At 34.7% G+C, this 16,914-nt stretch overlaps 1 protein-coding gene across 2 annotated transcripts in view; it reads left to right on the forward strand.

The window, feature by feature from the left end:
* CDH10 (cadherin 10) overlaps positions 1-16,914 on the forward strand; it is a 125,430-nt gene that overhangs the window by 53,330 nt on the left and 55,186 nt on the right. The gene's annotated exons all lie outside the window — the stretch shown is intronic.

The raw sequence follows: 16,914 nt of genomic DNA on the forward strand, positions 1-16,914 counted from the left end.
GAAAACTTATTTCAGATATGTGTTATTTATTTTTCTTAAGTCCCAAAATGGATACATTTATATAAATGAAAATAAATAGGAAGACAAACAGGCAATAGTAATTTACTTATTGTAATATGATGTAATCAAAGGTGAATTATCATTCTATTTAAGTAAAAAAGTTAGTGAAGAAAATTAGTTTTGGTTGGGGGTGGAATGAGAAGTGTGGCATGCAAGTACTGCAACAATAAATGCTTTTTTACACTAGATTGTATTAATGTACAATTTTCTTTCTTGGCACTATCTAAATCTAATAGAAGCTAGATAATGTCTTAAGGAAGAATTCACTTTAATAGTTAGGGTTATTAATTTTATGGACAGTCTATGAAAATATGTCAAAGAAAAAAGAAGTTAAACACACCAACAAAAGGAAAACATATAACCACATTAATATAGTACATGTTAACACTATACAATTTTGATAGATACATAACTGTGTTGGTGACCTTTGCATTAACTTAAACTTTAATAGCTTCATTCAAATAATTAAAAGCATTCTAAAAGTTTTTGTTGTAAGAAAAACTATTTTTCGAGAATAGATGTTCATTGATTTGAAAACATTTTGATGTATTTTTTTCATGTTTCAATTATTTCGGTCTTTTTTTAAGTGTCTGGTAATATGAGAGAGTTGACATTAAAGGGTAAATGTCGTATTCATTAGTAGGAGAAAAAAAGAAACAGCAGCCTAAGCAATATTACCAGAAATCACACAGAATCACACTTTCATCCTTCATTCAGAAGTTTCCTTCCAGTTTTCACTCCCTTTAATGTAGGCATGTGGTATCGATGTGAGTGACTCAGTGTCTCCAGGTTAGCATAGAGGTGGGAGTGACGCATGTCCCACTTACTAGCTGTCTAGGAGGCAGACGGTGATTGACACCCCACTGTAGCGAGAAACGTATCCTGGGCTCGGAACAGGGACCCGGGAGAGAATTACACTGGTGAAGTGAGGACCAGGCTAAAGAGAATACGCAAGAAGTGGGGGGAAAATTCACAATACCAACAAATTAACCAAATCCCACAAGGAATGAGTGGCATATAATTTCTCAGCTGAAAACCCATTTCTCTTTAAGACAGTAAAGCAAAGGAAAAAACCCCTATCTTCTCGCTGGGTTAAAGAGAGGGCAAGTCAGGAGCAGGATAGAACGCCAATCAGAAGACTAGGATGTAGCCTTGTTTCTGCCACTAATTTTCTGTCAGTGATTAAATCAACCACTTTCTCTTGGCCTTCATTTCTCATCTATGAAATCTAAGAGTATGATTATGTCAGTGGTTTCATATATATATTCATTTTTATATATTTAACATGTACTACATATTTATATATTCAATAAATATTTTTAATGTGATTTCATCATACGTGTAGAGTATATGAGTATTTAAAAACCCAGTTAGGAAAACCAAGGAAGAAAAGGAAGAAATAAAGAGAGAGATAGAGACAGGTGACGAGACACAAAGCCCAGAAGCTTGTCACTGTCACAACTGCTACTAAAATACCAAGCCAACCAATAATGAACTCACAGTATTTCTTTGTTCAGCTATCAATGACCGAAAAGCATTTTTATCTAAATAATTACATGAAATACATTTTAAGCCAAAATTAGGCTTAAATCTTTTTTTTTTAAATTTTCGGCAAGACAATCACAATATTAATGTTTTAAAAAATGTCCTATATACAGGATAATACCTGCTCCCCTTTTTTCACCTTCTAAAACAAGGGGTTTAAAAGTTGAACTTCAAGTAATGTACTTTTGCACTGTTGTTTTCATATTGTAAACCTTATGTAAACATATTCAAGACTTGAGAAACATTATCATTATAAACTATTTTTTATTAGTTTATCTTTTTACCAGTAGCCTCTAATCACAGGTTTCCATTGCCCAACTCAGTTGTGCTAGATAAATAATTTAAAATGTTTAGACTTCTAAATATTCAAATCAAGTAGATTATGACATTAAACTGGATAGTCTTGAATTTACTTTTAGCTGTAACAAATATAAAGTTCTACGTGAATTATTAATTTTGTTTACTACACAAAATTTGTCTTCATTTTATGTAATAATTATTCTGTGGAGAAAAGAACGTTAAAGATAGTTTTTTAATAAAAGCCAGAGATTGAGAAAAATCCCAAAACACCAAAAAATTAACAATATAATTAGGCAACAAGAAACCTGAATCCGAGTCAGCACAGTAAATTAACTTGCTCAGGGAAGTAAAGGTAACTGTCTATGTTTTTTTCATATAATGAAAACATCCACCATGCAGAGACATGGAAGATATTCTTGGGGCCTCCAAGCCATTCAGACCTAATGGTTTCTCATTGATATCATCCAGAATACAGACTATATATGCCACATACATTCTTAAATTGTCGTTTATAAGTCTTGCAGAGTTCTCAGTTGTTTAGTATTATTGAAAAACAGAAACTGTGTTGAATTATTTAATTTCATATCCCTTTCATTGAGGAATTGATGACTTCCAACAGCTAGAGCAGTCGTGGTTGCTTTTTATGTTAGCAGGTTAAGAAGAGTATAGGTATTTGTCGTTCCCCTTTACTCAGATGATTGCCTGAGTGTCCCTTCTGTGCCAGGTACATGGTCCCCCATAGTTTACAGTGGCTTTGTCCTTCCACAGCTTATAACCCAGGATGAGCCGTCAGTCATGCTCCTTCCTGAGTAGCCAGTGGGAACTTTCTCCCTGTTCCTAACAAGTGTCTTCTCTTCAGAACCAATTGCTTTTGTTTACACAAGCATCTTGCTGGTCACTCGAGTTTTAAATATTTCATTTTGTGCTTTCTAACTCTAAACTGCCCCATTATTGAAAATGATGGAATGAGTCATATATTTTCCTATCTCAATACTGTACCTTTTTGTCATATTTGCCCACATATCCCCCAAATAAGCAAGATGAGCTCAAAAGGCCTTAAATCAGTGGTTCCGACTGAGGGTGACTTTGCACCCCTACTCTTCCCCCAGGGGACATTCATCTATGCCTGGAGACATTTTTGGTTGTTACAACTTGGGGAGAGGGGTACTATTGACATCTAGTTGGCCCAGGCCAGGGGTGCTGTTAAAATCCCTACAGTGCACAAGACAGGTCCCTGTAGAGCTACCTGGTTCCGAGTGTCAGCAGTGCTCAGATTGAATAACCCTGTCCCGCGCCTCCTTAGTTTGCCAGAGCTTCTCTTCCAGAGCTTCATTTTTGTTTTACTTCTTTCAGGGCTCTTGCTTCTACATCTGCTCTGGGTTATCATCATGTTCCTTCCCTTCCAGTTGCCGTTAGTATTTGTTTTATCTAGCTTGGATTTCTGCCAAGGCCAACTCTTCTTCATGTTTTGTTTAGTCCTTGAGGCATGTGTTTGGCTGCTTGAATTACCCTTTTGTGCAGACTTGTGGGTCCCATAAACCCCCTGTGAATGAGGTAATTATTCATTCCCTCAGTAAATATCTAAAGGACTTTCTAGGTATTACTCTAGTAGTAGTACTATGTATTATATACTACTAGGTAGTAGTACTAGATATTATGTATGTAGCGGTGAGAATATAATTTCTCTGGTGCCTGCCTATAAGAGGAGAAGAAAATAATAAGAGTAATAGGATGTTATAGGGCTTTTTTGGTCTCAGATATAGTACAAGCTCCAAAGCTAAAAACAAAATAGTAAGTGCCAAATCTCCCATGTTCCATCTCTGACGTACTTGTAAGTAAGGTGCAAATAAGTAGTTTTGGGATTTGCATTGCATGAATTAATGTTATTAAATGTTGAGATTGGAAAATCAAGGTATATGCTTTTATTTTTATTTTTTTGGAGGGGTTGTTTTAACTTAAATTTTATTTTTTAGTTACAGTTTACATTCAGTATTATTTTGTATTACTTTCAGGTGTACAGCGTAGTGGTTAGACAATCATAAACTTTACGAAGTGATCTCCCTAATATTTGCACCATACATAGTTACTACATTATTGTTGACTGTATTTCCTATGCTGTACTTTATATTCCTGTGACTATTTTGTAACTACCAATTTGTACTTCTTAATCTCTACACTTTTTTCACCCAATCTGCTTACCTCCTTCTCTCTGGAAACCATCACTCTGTTCTCTGTATCTATGAGTCTATTTCTATTTTGTTTATTCTTATTTTGTTATTTAGATTCCACATTTAAGTGAAATTATATGGCATTTGTATTCCTCTGACTGGCTTATTTCACTTAGTATAGTATCCTCTAGGGCCATCCATGACATCACAAATGATAAGATTTCATTCTTCTTCTTTTTTTATGGCCAAGTAATATTCCTTTGTATATATGTACCACAACTTTTTTATCCACTTGTCTGTTGATGGACGTTTCTGTTGCTTGCATATCTTGGCTATTGTAAATAATGCTGCAATGAACATAGGGGTGCATACATTCTTTCATATTAGTGTTTTAGGTTTCTTCAGATACATACTCAGAAGTAGAATCACTAAATCATAAGGCAGTTCTATTTTTAATTTTTTGAGGAACCTCTATACTGTTTTCCATAGTCGCTGCTTCAATCTGCATTCCTACCAACAGTGCATGAGGGTTCCCTCTCTACACATTTTGGCCAGCACTTTTTGGTAGTTGACTTATTGATGATGCCCACTCTGACAGGTGCAAGGTGGTATCTCATTGTGGTTTTAACTTGCATTTCTCTGATGATTAGTGATGTTGAGCATCTTTTCATTTGTCTTTTGAACATTTGTATGTTCTCTTTGGAGAAGTGTCGGGCGTAAAAACAAACAGGTCAATGGAACAGAATAGAGAACCTAGAGATTATCCCACTTCTATATGATCAATTAACATATGACAAAGAAGGCAAGAACATACAGTAAAGTAAAGGCAGTCCATTCAGTAAATAGTGTTAGAAAAATTGGACAGATACATGCAAAAAAATAAAAGTAAGCTACCTTTTTACACCATACACAAGAATAAACTCAAAATGGATTAAAGACTTCAATGTGAGACTCTAAACCATAAAACTACTAGAAGTAATCCTAGGCAGTAAAATCTCAGACATTTCTCTTAGCAACATTTTTTCTGATATGTCTCCTTGGGCAGGAAAACAAAAGAAAAAGTAGAAAAATGGGACTACATCAAACTAAATAATTTTTGCCCAACAAAGGAAACTATCCACAAAATGAAAAGGCAGCCTACTTAAGGAAGAAGCTATTTACCAAGAATACACTCGATAAGGGATTAACATCCAAAATTTATAATGAACTCATACAGCTCAACACCAAAAAAACCAAATAATCCTATTAAAAATGGGCAGAGGACCTAGAAAGGGTTTTGATGTGCAGTGACTCATAAAGAAAGGGTCATTGGAAATTTCTAGAAGCACAATCTCCTAGACAATAAAAAAATACAAAACAAAAAAACATGATCCATGAGAGAATAACCCAACTTTAAACATTTACAAACCCCAGATATACCAACTGTATCCCTTACACTCTTAATAATATGATCCAAGTCTCCAGCAGGGTAAGGAGTAGTTGGAACTAGGATGGAGAGAAGAAGCTGTCCTGACCTCCCCACCAGTCTTCAAAGTGTGAACTAGATCTCACGTAGCATAGGGGAAACTTCACATTATATGAGTTCAGAGAGTTGGAAACACTCACTTGGATTTTTTAAAAAATGGTACTGTTCTTGAAGGTAAAACTTCCCAGGTGACTTATTTTAAAATCTCAACATGGCCAAAAAAAACCCCCAAAACAAACAAAAAACCTATTTAGCTGCTCAATATGTATAGACCTTATTTTAGTTGTAGGATACCACTGGGAGGAGTGTTGGTAAACAGCTATTTTCTGTTTGAACCCAATTAACTACAACTATAAAAAGAATGGGGCACAAAACGAAAACACAGTAGGTAATTTTAGTTAGAAAAAGCTCTGGAAAAAAACAATCAGGATGATTATAAAGACCTTCCTGATGAGAAGACGTTTAAACATTTGGATGAATATAGATATTATTCCCTGATAGGTAAAGACCACAAAATAAGGTGAACCTGCTTGAGCGTTTGCACTAACCCTCAGGAAATGGGTAACAACAGCATTTTAAATAGGGGCATGCCCTGCAAAACCCTGATGTTTTCTAGGCAGACTGCCTCTTGGTTTTCTGAAGTGAATTCTTAAATACTACAGTTAAATAACAATTAAATTTGTACAACCATTTTATTAAAGAACATTATTTAATATTAATATTTTATTGTAGTATTATGTTGCTAATTGGATAACTGCATTTTGTTGCTTCTGGTAATTATAGCTAAAAGTTAAAAAGAAAAGCATGTAAGTTTCCAGGTTGATGGACAAAATTTAGATAAGGGAGCACTAATTTTGTTAAAATATAAAATATAAACCTTTGGTTCTCTCCTTCGAACCCTAATCAACAATTGGCAAAGATCATTTTATATAAATTTCAGGTTCCCTCTTTAGTAAAATTATTTTACTAACTTAACATTTAAAACTATTCTTTATGTATTTATAGATTACATAAAACTATGAATTTTAGAATTTTAACTTAAGATGTTAAACTTTAGCTCAGGATTAACTTTATTTAACCAAGTAGGAAATTGAGCTCTAAGAATCAGAGAAGCCTAAGATAAAAGCCTGCAAGAAGTCAGACAAAAACAGGCTAATTATCTTCAAAAAAGAGGCGGATTGTCAACTGATTTCTCAAAGGCAACATTTTATTAATAATCAAGGCGAGAGAAATGTCACCTGCTGTGGCTGTCATTGTTAAATTCCATTCCCACAAAACTTTTTGACACAAGGCCTCTAAGAATGTGTACTGGTATAGAAATTTTTCTAAAGGAGCATTCCCTATTTTGGCTATTGCTTAGCTTAAAGTGTATCCCTGAACTCCTCCACTCAGTGGTGTCTTTTCCAAATACCCCCAAAAGCACCAAGACCCCTCAGTTTTTCAACTTTTCTTGACACCCATTCTGTCACTAATTACAAGCCAGCACCAAATTGAGTTTCTATGTGGTTGCTTTTTTGCATGTCTTTGCATGTCCTCCTGCGTCCAGCAGAGCAGAGGGATGGAGGCGGGAATCATGACCTGAGCGGCTGCTTCTGGGATAGCTGAGCACTCTCTTCACTCTTTATTTCTTCTTACATCTCAGACATTTAATCAGGGATCACTTGCCTTTGTTATGAAATAAGCACATTTTTTAGCATATATGCTGGCAATGACATCTTCAGCTTTGTTTGTCTGAGGGTATTTTTGGCCTTGTGTCAAAAAGTTTTGTGGGAATGGAATTTAAGAATGACAGCCACAGCAGGTGACATTTCTCTCGCCTTGATTATTAATAAAATGTTGCCTTTGAGAAATCAGTTGACAATCCGCCTCTTTTTTGAAGATAATTAGCCTGTTTTTGTCTGACTTCTTGCAGGCTTTTATCTTAGGCTTCTCTGATTTACATATTTTTAATCTGGCTCAATATATTGGTGAACTCCAGACTGTAGTCATAGCTTCTCAAGGTCAGTTGTGTTTTCTCTTTCCCTTTAGTTAACTTATGCATTTCCTTTCCTTTATTCCTCTAGCTTTGCTATGGTGAGGTAATTTTCTCTCTAGCATTAGCAGCTTGTTTTACTGTTTAATGTTGAGTCTACATCTTTGGCCTGGAATTGTATCTCTGTTACCCCAACAGGGCAGCAAAGCTGAAAAGCAAGTTTTTCCCTATAAATGTAATTTCATAGAAAGTAGCTTTGTGATCAGTTGTTCCACTTACTGATCTTGGCTTCTACTTCCCATTAGATTTTGTTCTGGCATCTTGTCTTATCTTTATTACTTCTATGGAAATTTTATTCATATTCTCTCCCGAAATTAAAATTGTTTTTAACATAAGTTTTTCCAAATAATGTCTACTGTGTTTGAAATGGAAGTCTAAGCGTTTTATTAGGAGTTGCAAACATATTATCACCCTTCTATAGTCTATTTAACCATTTGCGTATGTATTTGTAAAGAGATTATTTTTCTGAAGTGAAATTCTTTATTTGTATTTGGCTTCTAAGATTATTTTTCCTCACTCGTTGGTTTCTCCCCTTCATTCTCTTTTTTTGTCTTTGAAATGCCTACATTCTACACCCAACTAATTTAGTGTTTATCTTATTTAGACAAAGGCATTCTCTTATGTGACCACAACACAACCCTCAAGGTTAGGAAATTAACATTGGTCAATTGCAAACATCGATGTCAGACCGTGTTCAGATTTTGCCGGTTGTCCCAATAACATTCTTTACAGCAAAAGCATTCCGTTCACAATCATCCGTTGCATTTAGCTGTTATGTCTTTGTTTTCTTTTTGTCTTCTGATAAAGTTCTCGATCTCTTTTTTGACTCCATAACCTGGAGAGTTTTGAAGATAACAAGCCACTTTTTGTACAGTATTTTTTTTCACTCGGGCCTGCCTGGTATTTTCTCATGGTTAGATTCAGGTTATGCGTCGCTAGCAGGCAGTTATACAAGACGGTGATCTTCTCATGGTTTTCTATCAGGTGGCACGAGATTTCCATGTGTCCCATCACTGATGAGAACTGTTTCTTGGATTCGAAGGGCAACTGCAATAAAGTTACTCTTGTTAATTACTCACTTTTTATTTTCATTTTTCTGTTAAGATTTTTGTGAGGGCATTCTTAGGTGTAGAGCGAAATCAAGAGTGAGGTGCACATATTTCTCTTAGGCTTCCTGGGCCCGCACATGATTCCTCCTCCTCATCGACTCCTCCAGAGGAACATTTGCTAAAGTTGCTGAGCCCGCACTGACACATTCTAATCCCTGAAAGTCCACAGTTTACCTCAGAGTTCACTCTTGATGTGGCAACGTCTAAGGGTCTGAATAACATATAATGACACATCTCCGCATTGTGGGGTCATACAGACTATGTCACTGCCCTAAAAAGCCCTCTGTACCTGTTCATCCATCCCCACTCCCTGGTCCTGGCAGCCAGTCATCTTGTTACTGGGTCCATGCCATAGTTTTGCCTTTTCCAGAATGTCATCTAGTTGGAACCACACAGTATGCAGCCTTTTCCGATTGGCTTCTTTCATTTAGTAAAATGCATTTAACACAGATCATTTCCTTTTAGTGCTGAATGGTGTTCCACTGTCCCGGTTCACCAGCTTATTTATCCATTCACTGCGTACAGTCTTCGTCCGAGTCCAGGTTTGTCCCGTCCAGGCAGGATGTACAGGAGAGACGAGAGTGCGGAATAAGAATCCGCTCTGTGTGTGAAGATGATGTGAGAAGACGTGAATATGGTGTGAGCAGAGGCAAGATTTTTATTTGATTTTAATTCTTTGGGGCCGACTCAAGTTAGAAGCTCTAGGACAGCTCAAAATGTAGGTTCCTCACTCTTGTAGCCTCATACCAACATAGCTCCTGCAGCCTTCACTCTTCTGTGTGACTCATTTTACCCCCGTGTGTGGACTAACACTGGTGCTCTTTACTTCTGCCACCAGCCCAGATAACTATTTCCTTTTCTTTAAATAAGATGGTGTTTATTTTTTTCTTGCTACGTAATTCTAAGTATTTTGTCACATGGAACACTGCCAACCTTTTTTAGGTCCTCAGCTCCACGAATCCTCTCTTAGTGTCTTTTCCTCCTGTTCTTTTAAAATTCACTGCATGTGGATCGCCTTAAGGCATCACATGGTTTTTTCAAAGACCTGGCTTTTGTTTTTCTTTCTTGATCTCCAAAAATCCTTTAAGTGTTTTGAAGAATAGGAATTGGAATAGTTTCTCTATAGGTATACCGTTATTTTTTAACTGAGAGTTGTAAAGCAAATTTCAAAGTTGTAAGGCAAGATGTCACAGGATGGTGGACTTCATTCCTCAAGCTCTGCCATTTGGATTTCTCAGATCCTTTTAAGCTCCAAATTGATTTTGATTTCTGGCCAAACCAGAGCTCTAGGATAACATTCTCAATAGCCATGCAGACAACGTTTTGTTTCTGAATACTGGCTTAGTAAAAGTATGAATTTTTGAATCAGTAAAACATTAATTTGAGTCTACCCTTTCCTGGATTTATGATTTTTATTAGTGTCTTTATTTTTAAACTAGACGTAGCAGTATTGGGATACTGTAGCCTGCCGATGCCAGCTTGTAAAAGCCCATTGTTTATTTTTTCAAGATGTTTGCCTCTAACTTGGGTTGGCCCCAAAAAATTAAAATCGATGCCATGGTGATAGTTTTAAATTGAGTATGGAGTGACAGTTACACCACAGGAATTGGCAGACAAACAAATCAGGAATCCTTCCTCTGGAGAGCTAGCTGTTAATGATTTGCCAACTCACCACTGTGTATAAGCATTTTCCCCCCCATGAAAATATTGCTAAAATTGAATATAATAATTTATGGAACACATAAGTATGTTTTCTGGCATATTCAGTAACAATTTGTAGTCTATCCCCCTTCTTGCCTTTTTGCTAATCTCTAACCAGTGTCTTAACTTCAGTTCTCATGGAATTTCTTAATTGTTTGATTGGTCTAATACTGACCTTGACTCAAAAACCGAATAATAATGCTTTCTTGACCTGTGATTTAAATTAATTTATTTTCCTGACATACATTTCCCACTTATATTTTTCTCTGAGGCATTTTCTTACTGCTGACCTTTGTGGCTTTTTAGCATTAATCAATCTCTTCTTAGTTTAATTGAAGCTGTTTCTATTATTTCTTGCCTCCTGTTTAAAAAAAAAAATCCAGCTCCTTAAAAATTTCCCCATTGTCTATACAGTCTTCAAGGTTCATCATGAATCTCACTACTAAATGCACTGAAACATATCAGCTATTAATTAATATATTTGCCCTTTATACACAAACCATAACTGACTTTTGAGATGCTGATTATGGTGGATGCCACAATAAAATGAGAGACGACTGGTTCTCCCTCAAACAAAGGTATAATAATATGTATCCATCATTATGTTATCTTACAGAGTATTTTCACTGCCCTGAAATCCTCTGTGACCCACCTATTAATCTCTTCCACCCCCGCCCCCAGCAGTCCCTGCCAATCATGATCTTTTTACTTTTCCCAATACTGTGACCTTTTCCAGGTTGTTACATAGCTAGAATCGAATACTATGTAGTCTTTTTTCAGATTGGCTTCTTTTATGGCTACCTAGTTCACATTCCTTACTATTAATAATATTTTATTGCCTGGGTGCACCGTTTTATTTATCCACTCACCTATGGAAGGACATCCTAGTTGCTTCCATGCTTTGGCAATTATGTAGGTGTGAGCAAAAGTGGATTTACAATTGTAGTACAAATAATACAATAATTAAATAATAATGCAAGAATAAACTGTTTCGCATACTCACAACTGTAAACCTCATTTTACCCACCCCTGTAATAATAAAGCTGCCATAAACATCCAAGTGCAGGTTATTTTTTGAACACAAGTTCTTTCAGCTCCTTTGGGTAAATACCAAGGAGCACAGTTTTTGGATCATATGCTACAAGTAAGTTTAGTTTCCTAAGAAGCCTCCAAACTGTACTTCAAGTGGCTGTGCCAATTGCATTCCCACGAGCAATGAATGAGGGTTCTTACTGCTTCACATCTTTGCCGGCGAGGGTGTTGTCAGTGTTCTGGATTTGGGACGTTTGCATAGGTGTGTGGTGGTAACTCATTGTTACTTTAATTTGCATTTTTCCTGATGACACATGATGTAGAGGGTTTTTCATGTGCTTATTTACCATATATGTATTTTATTTGGCAAGTTATCTCTTTTTAAAAAATATTTTGATTTTTAGAGAGAGAGGGAGAGGAAGAAAGAGAAACATTGATATGAGATGGGAACATAATCGCCTGCCTCCTGCCCACCCCCTACTGGGGATCGAGCCTCAACCAGGGCATGTGCCCTGACCAGGAACCAAACCAGTAACCTTTTGGTGCCTGGGATGACGCCTAACCAACTGAGCCACACGGGCCAGGGCGGCAAGATCTCTCTTAAAGTCTTCTTATTATTGACTTTAAGTGTTCTTGGTACATTTTGGATAACAGTCCTTTGTCATTGTCTTTACAAATATTTTCTTCTATCTGTGGTCTGTCTTCTCATTCTCTTTATATTGTCTTCCCTAAAGCAGGACATTTTGATTTTAATGAAGTCTACTTTATCAGTTCTTTCTTTCATGCATCATGCCTTTGATTTTGTATCTAAAATGTAATTTGCATACCCAAGATTTGCTCTAGGTTTTCTCCTATGCTATCTTCCACGAGTTTTTGGTTTTGCATTTTATATTTAGTTCTGTGATCCATTTTGATCAAATGCACATCTGTACCAAATGCATATTTAGTTCTGTGATCCATTTTGATCAGATGCAAATCTATACCAAATGCATATTTCTGAAGTAACTAATATACAGTATGAAACATGTTAATTCTCTGAAATTTCTTTTTTCAAATTCCATAAATATTAGTTATTTATATGTTTTACTATATATAAGCATAATATTAGCACTATATAAAAGTTTAATATATATATATATATATGATCTTTTTAAATATTAAGTAATGAAAGTAATATTGGCTACTATTTATTGAGGGCATGGTGTGTGCCAGTGTTTGCTAGACAGTGTAGATGCTGTAACTTACATAACAATATTGCAATACAAAGATTGCTATTCCTGATTTACCAAAAGAAAACTGAAGCTTAGGGAGTAACTATTATATCTAGTTACTTAGCTCTTAAATTATTATACATCAAGGATTCAAAACTAGTACTATATCATCAGAAAACTTGAATTATTTCACTATAGTTTACTAGCATATTAATAAATAGATGTAAAGCATCACAGAGAAAGCACATTTCTTTATTACATTTTATTTTTGCGGATAGTGCTCTTGCTCACATAAATCTATCAACAATACATTTCAACCTGAAATTCCTTTGCTCTTAAAATACTGACAACCTTTTATAAAGAATCCTGAAGTTTCAACTTCAGCACACATTAGCAGCCAAAGTCTTTGAAACTATGACCTAATCTCTAGTCTCAAGTTTCCATATTTTTAAAGGAAATAATAACATCTATTCATGCAAGTAATAATTCTGGAAATCAAAAGTAGATGATGAAATGCAAACTTTTAAAACTCTATCAAGCCCCATGTAAATGCACAGCATTATTACAATGTAGGGCACACATCAATGAAAAACACAATATCTTCTATCAAAAAACATATTTAGTTCAATGCAGTTTTAATTATATAAATGAAAAGAAGAATCTGAAGGAAACGCCCAGAAATGGAAGTGGCCACATAGGTATAATTACATGTTGGTTATGTGCTATGTTGATGGTTGACTTTTTTCTCAACATACTTTCCTACTGGCCTGTTAAATATGCAGAAACCTGCAAGCCAATGGAAATGCGTAGAATGCTGAAACACACGCACACACACACACTCTCTCACATAACCACATAGAATTGGAAATATTTCCAAATGAAACCTCATTGCCTTATTTTTAATTTAATCAACAGAAAGTAAGAACATCTTGCTTTTAGTTGAGCAGTTGTGATCATGGATTACCTAAGTAAAATCATCCCAAAACTATTAAGTTAAAGGCTAAAGATAGTCAGATGTTCACAAATTTAGAGATGAAAAATGAAAACTAGTAAGATATTTAAGAGCAATGACGAAAATAGCAAAATATTAAAAACTCACACTTTAAAACATGGAAAGTATGCTATACATTTTTTTTAAATATGTGTTTTTATTTATTTTAGAGAAAGAGGAAGGGAGTAGATAGGCAGAAACATCGATGAGAGAGAAACATCTGTGGGGATGGAGCCCGCAACCCGGACGTGTGCCCTGATTGGGAATCAAACCAGCGACCTATTGGTTCATGGGTCAACACTCAATGCTCAACCATTGAGCCACTCTGGGGGGGCAAAAATATGCTATCCATTTAATTTGACTCTGGCCAAAAGCCATATACCAGCTGAAATCTGGCCTGTAAAATAAAGAAACTGATACATTTCCCCCCCATTTTAATCTGTTAAGGAGTTCCAAATAAAAATCTCTATTTTCTGAATAGTCATTTTAAACTAGATTGCAATGTTTCTTTCTTAAGAAATTTGGACTTTGTTCTCAGAGTATTATTTTGAAAACTTTTTTTTCCTTATAACTCATCAGTTATTGTTTTAACCTGTTTCATTGTTCCATGCAGTCATTTTCATAATATTTAACCATAAATTTCTTTTTATCAAAAAATATTGTTTTTCTCTTTCCTGCCCAGTATATGTTTTCAGTCAGCCAAAACCTTTTAAGTTTTCTCTACCCATAAACACATTTTTTTAAGATAAAGGAAAATTTGCAGTGTGAATCCATCCAGTATTGAGGTGTCTAAAGGTTGTTTTGACTTTGACCTAACTGGGGTCAATACATGCGTACTGGAGCTATGCATTAGGTTCCGTAAAAATAATGCTAATTTATTAAGACTGTTTTATTTTGGGGCCCAGGCATACATTTGTGTTCAAAATTAATAGCCAAAAAATGTCACAAACAACTAATAAATTTCAACAGATGTCTATTCGTTACTAAAATTGGCTTTAATATACAACTTGGCTAAAGGTGTGCAGGGTGCTTTTCCTGAAGAGGAAAGTGATCACAGCCTGTTTTCCTTACCTGTTTATTTCCACTAAACAGGGAGGGATTTGTCCTGTAAAATTCAGAATCCGAATCAGAGCTTATGATAATGAACAGCTAAACACACTTGATGATGTAAATTCTGTATGGACTTCCTGTATGGCCAAATACTCTGCAATGAGAAAATATAACTTTATATTACACATCCTCAGTAAAAATGTGCCCCAAAACGTAGGTACTTTTAAACATCACTTTCTGAATATCCTACAGATAGATTTTCAACACTTAAATGATCTTTGGTTTATAATATACTTACTTTATTACTCTCTCTTCAAAAAACATTGTCTTTTTCTTTTTCCTATGTTTATTTTGCTGAATATCACATAGAATTATAATAGGCTCAAAGCAATTTCTTTTTAAAAATTGCGCCTTATTACAAAAAGCTTGAATTTGGGGAGTAGCTAAAGGTGTTAGCAAATATATGAAATTTCTGCAATGATTTCTCAGAGGAGTTAACAATTCAACCCTTGCCTGAGAAAAGTGATATATATCATGAGTTGTATCTTCAGTCCATTCTACTCATCTCATTTTCTTTCGTGACTGTAACGAACTTTAAGAAATTGTTAAATTCAGCAGGAAGGGTTTAGTTGGAATGTTATCAGGCGCTGCAGAAACTGGAGTAGTTATTTGTTCTCATAGACAGAGAAAGTTACTGACAACCTCAGTTTTGTTTTTTTTCGTTTTTAACTGAATGGAAATTCATCTCGTTTTCTTCTCCTTTGACTAATGACTAAAGGATGCAAGAAAACAATTTAGCTGAAAAATGAAATTAAGCTATTGCATTTTAATGGTGTGTTGTCTTTATTTTCATGTGAAGAGGATCCCAAATGAAATTAAGCGTGAAATTATATGGAAATATATTGAACTCTGTTTTTCAAGCAGCAATTGATTCTATTTTACTAAACACGGAGTAGAAATAATTTGAAAATGACAAAAAGGAAAATAAGACTAATTTTAAGGGGATTAAAACAGAATAAAAATATCAAGCCTTTTGTAGTTAGCAATAAAGTCAAATTACACATAATGCAGAAAAACCCAGAAAATGTCAACTTAAAAAATTGTCAGGGTGATATCAGTGGTAAATAGGAAGTATTTAAGTTGAAGTGTAAAAAAATAAACTTAAAATAAAAAACGAATGGATTTTAATAACCCCACTTTTATCTGTTTTCAAATTGTAGAATATAGTACTGACATTGGAAGTGATCTATCCCCCCTCATCACATCACCACCACATATCTACATTAACATTTTTCATAGAATTTAGGCAAAGGAAATGAGGTGGCCTAAGCAAACTTGAAAACAGTAACTTTAAATATAATTTATAGTCAGAATATTTAAGGAGAAACATGAAAAATCTTGAGATTAAAATTTACCAACTTTTAAAAATTATTTCAAACATGTGAGAGTATATGTAAAATTATTTTTGTGACTCTCTCTAGAAAACAAATCAATGTGTAATAATTATAAACATGTAATAATAAAAAGAATGTTATGCGTAATTAATTCCCCCTATTATAGGTTGTCATACATACTGTCATACATTGGTCTCTATTATAAGTGTATTAGATATTTTGTTATTTTAAATCAGTTTTTGCAGTTGTATCACCATTAAATTTTTAAAAATCACACAAGCAATTACCATTTAACGGTTAATTCAAAAAGTTTGTTTAATCATTAGTGGTAAAGGTACCATTGATAGATCTTTTAGTAAGGATAGAGTTTAAGACTTAGTAATTTTAATTAAACCTTATAAAGAAAAGTGATTTTTTGTTGAGCTTTCCTTTTTGTTTTAGTTTTCTTTTCTTTTTTAATTTTTAAATTTTTTTCACTTATAGTTTACATTCAGTATTATTTTATATGAGTTTCAGGTGTATAGCATCGTGGTTAGACAATCATATGCTTTACATAGTGTCCCCCCCTGGTATTTCTAGTACCCACCTGGCACCACATATAGTTATTACAATATTGACTATATTTCCTATGCTGTACTAAAGAAGGCCTTTGAATTAACCATATAAAATAATTATATTCTTTTTTTTTTTTTTGGCCTGAAAATGTCTTTATTTTTTATTTTTTCTTAATTTTATTTTTGTTTAAGATATTACAGATGTCCCTTTTTCTCCCCAGTGACCCATTTCACCCTGTCCCATCCCCATCCCCAGTCCCTCTCCCCACCATTGTCCATGACCTTGGGTTGTGTATATATGC

This window comes from Miniopterus natalensis, chromosome 3, assembly GCF_054644295.1.
Source record: "Miniopterus natalensis isolate mMinNat1 chromosome 3, mMinNat1.hap1, whole genome shotgun sequence".
Lineage (NCBI taxonomy): Eukaryota > Metazoa > Chordata > Mammalia > Chiroptera > Miniopteridae > Miniopterus > Miniopterus natalensis.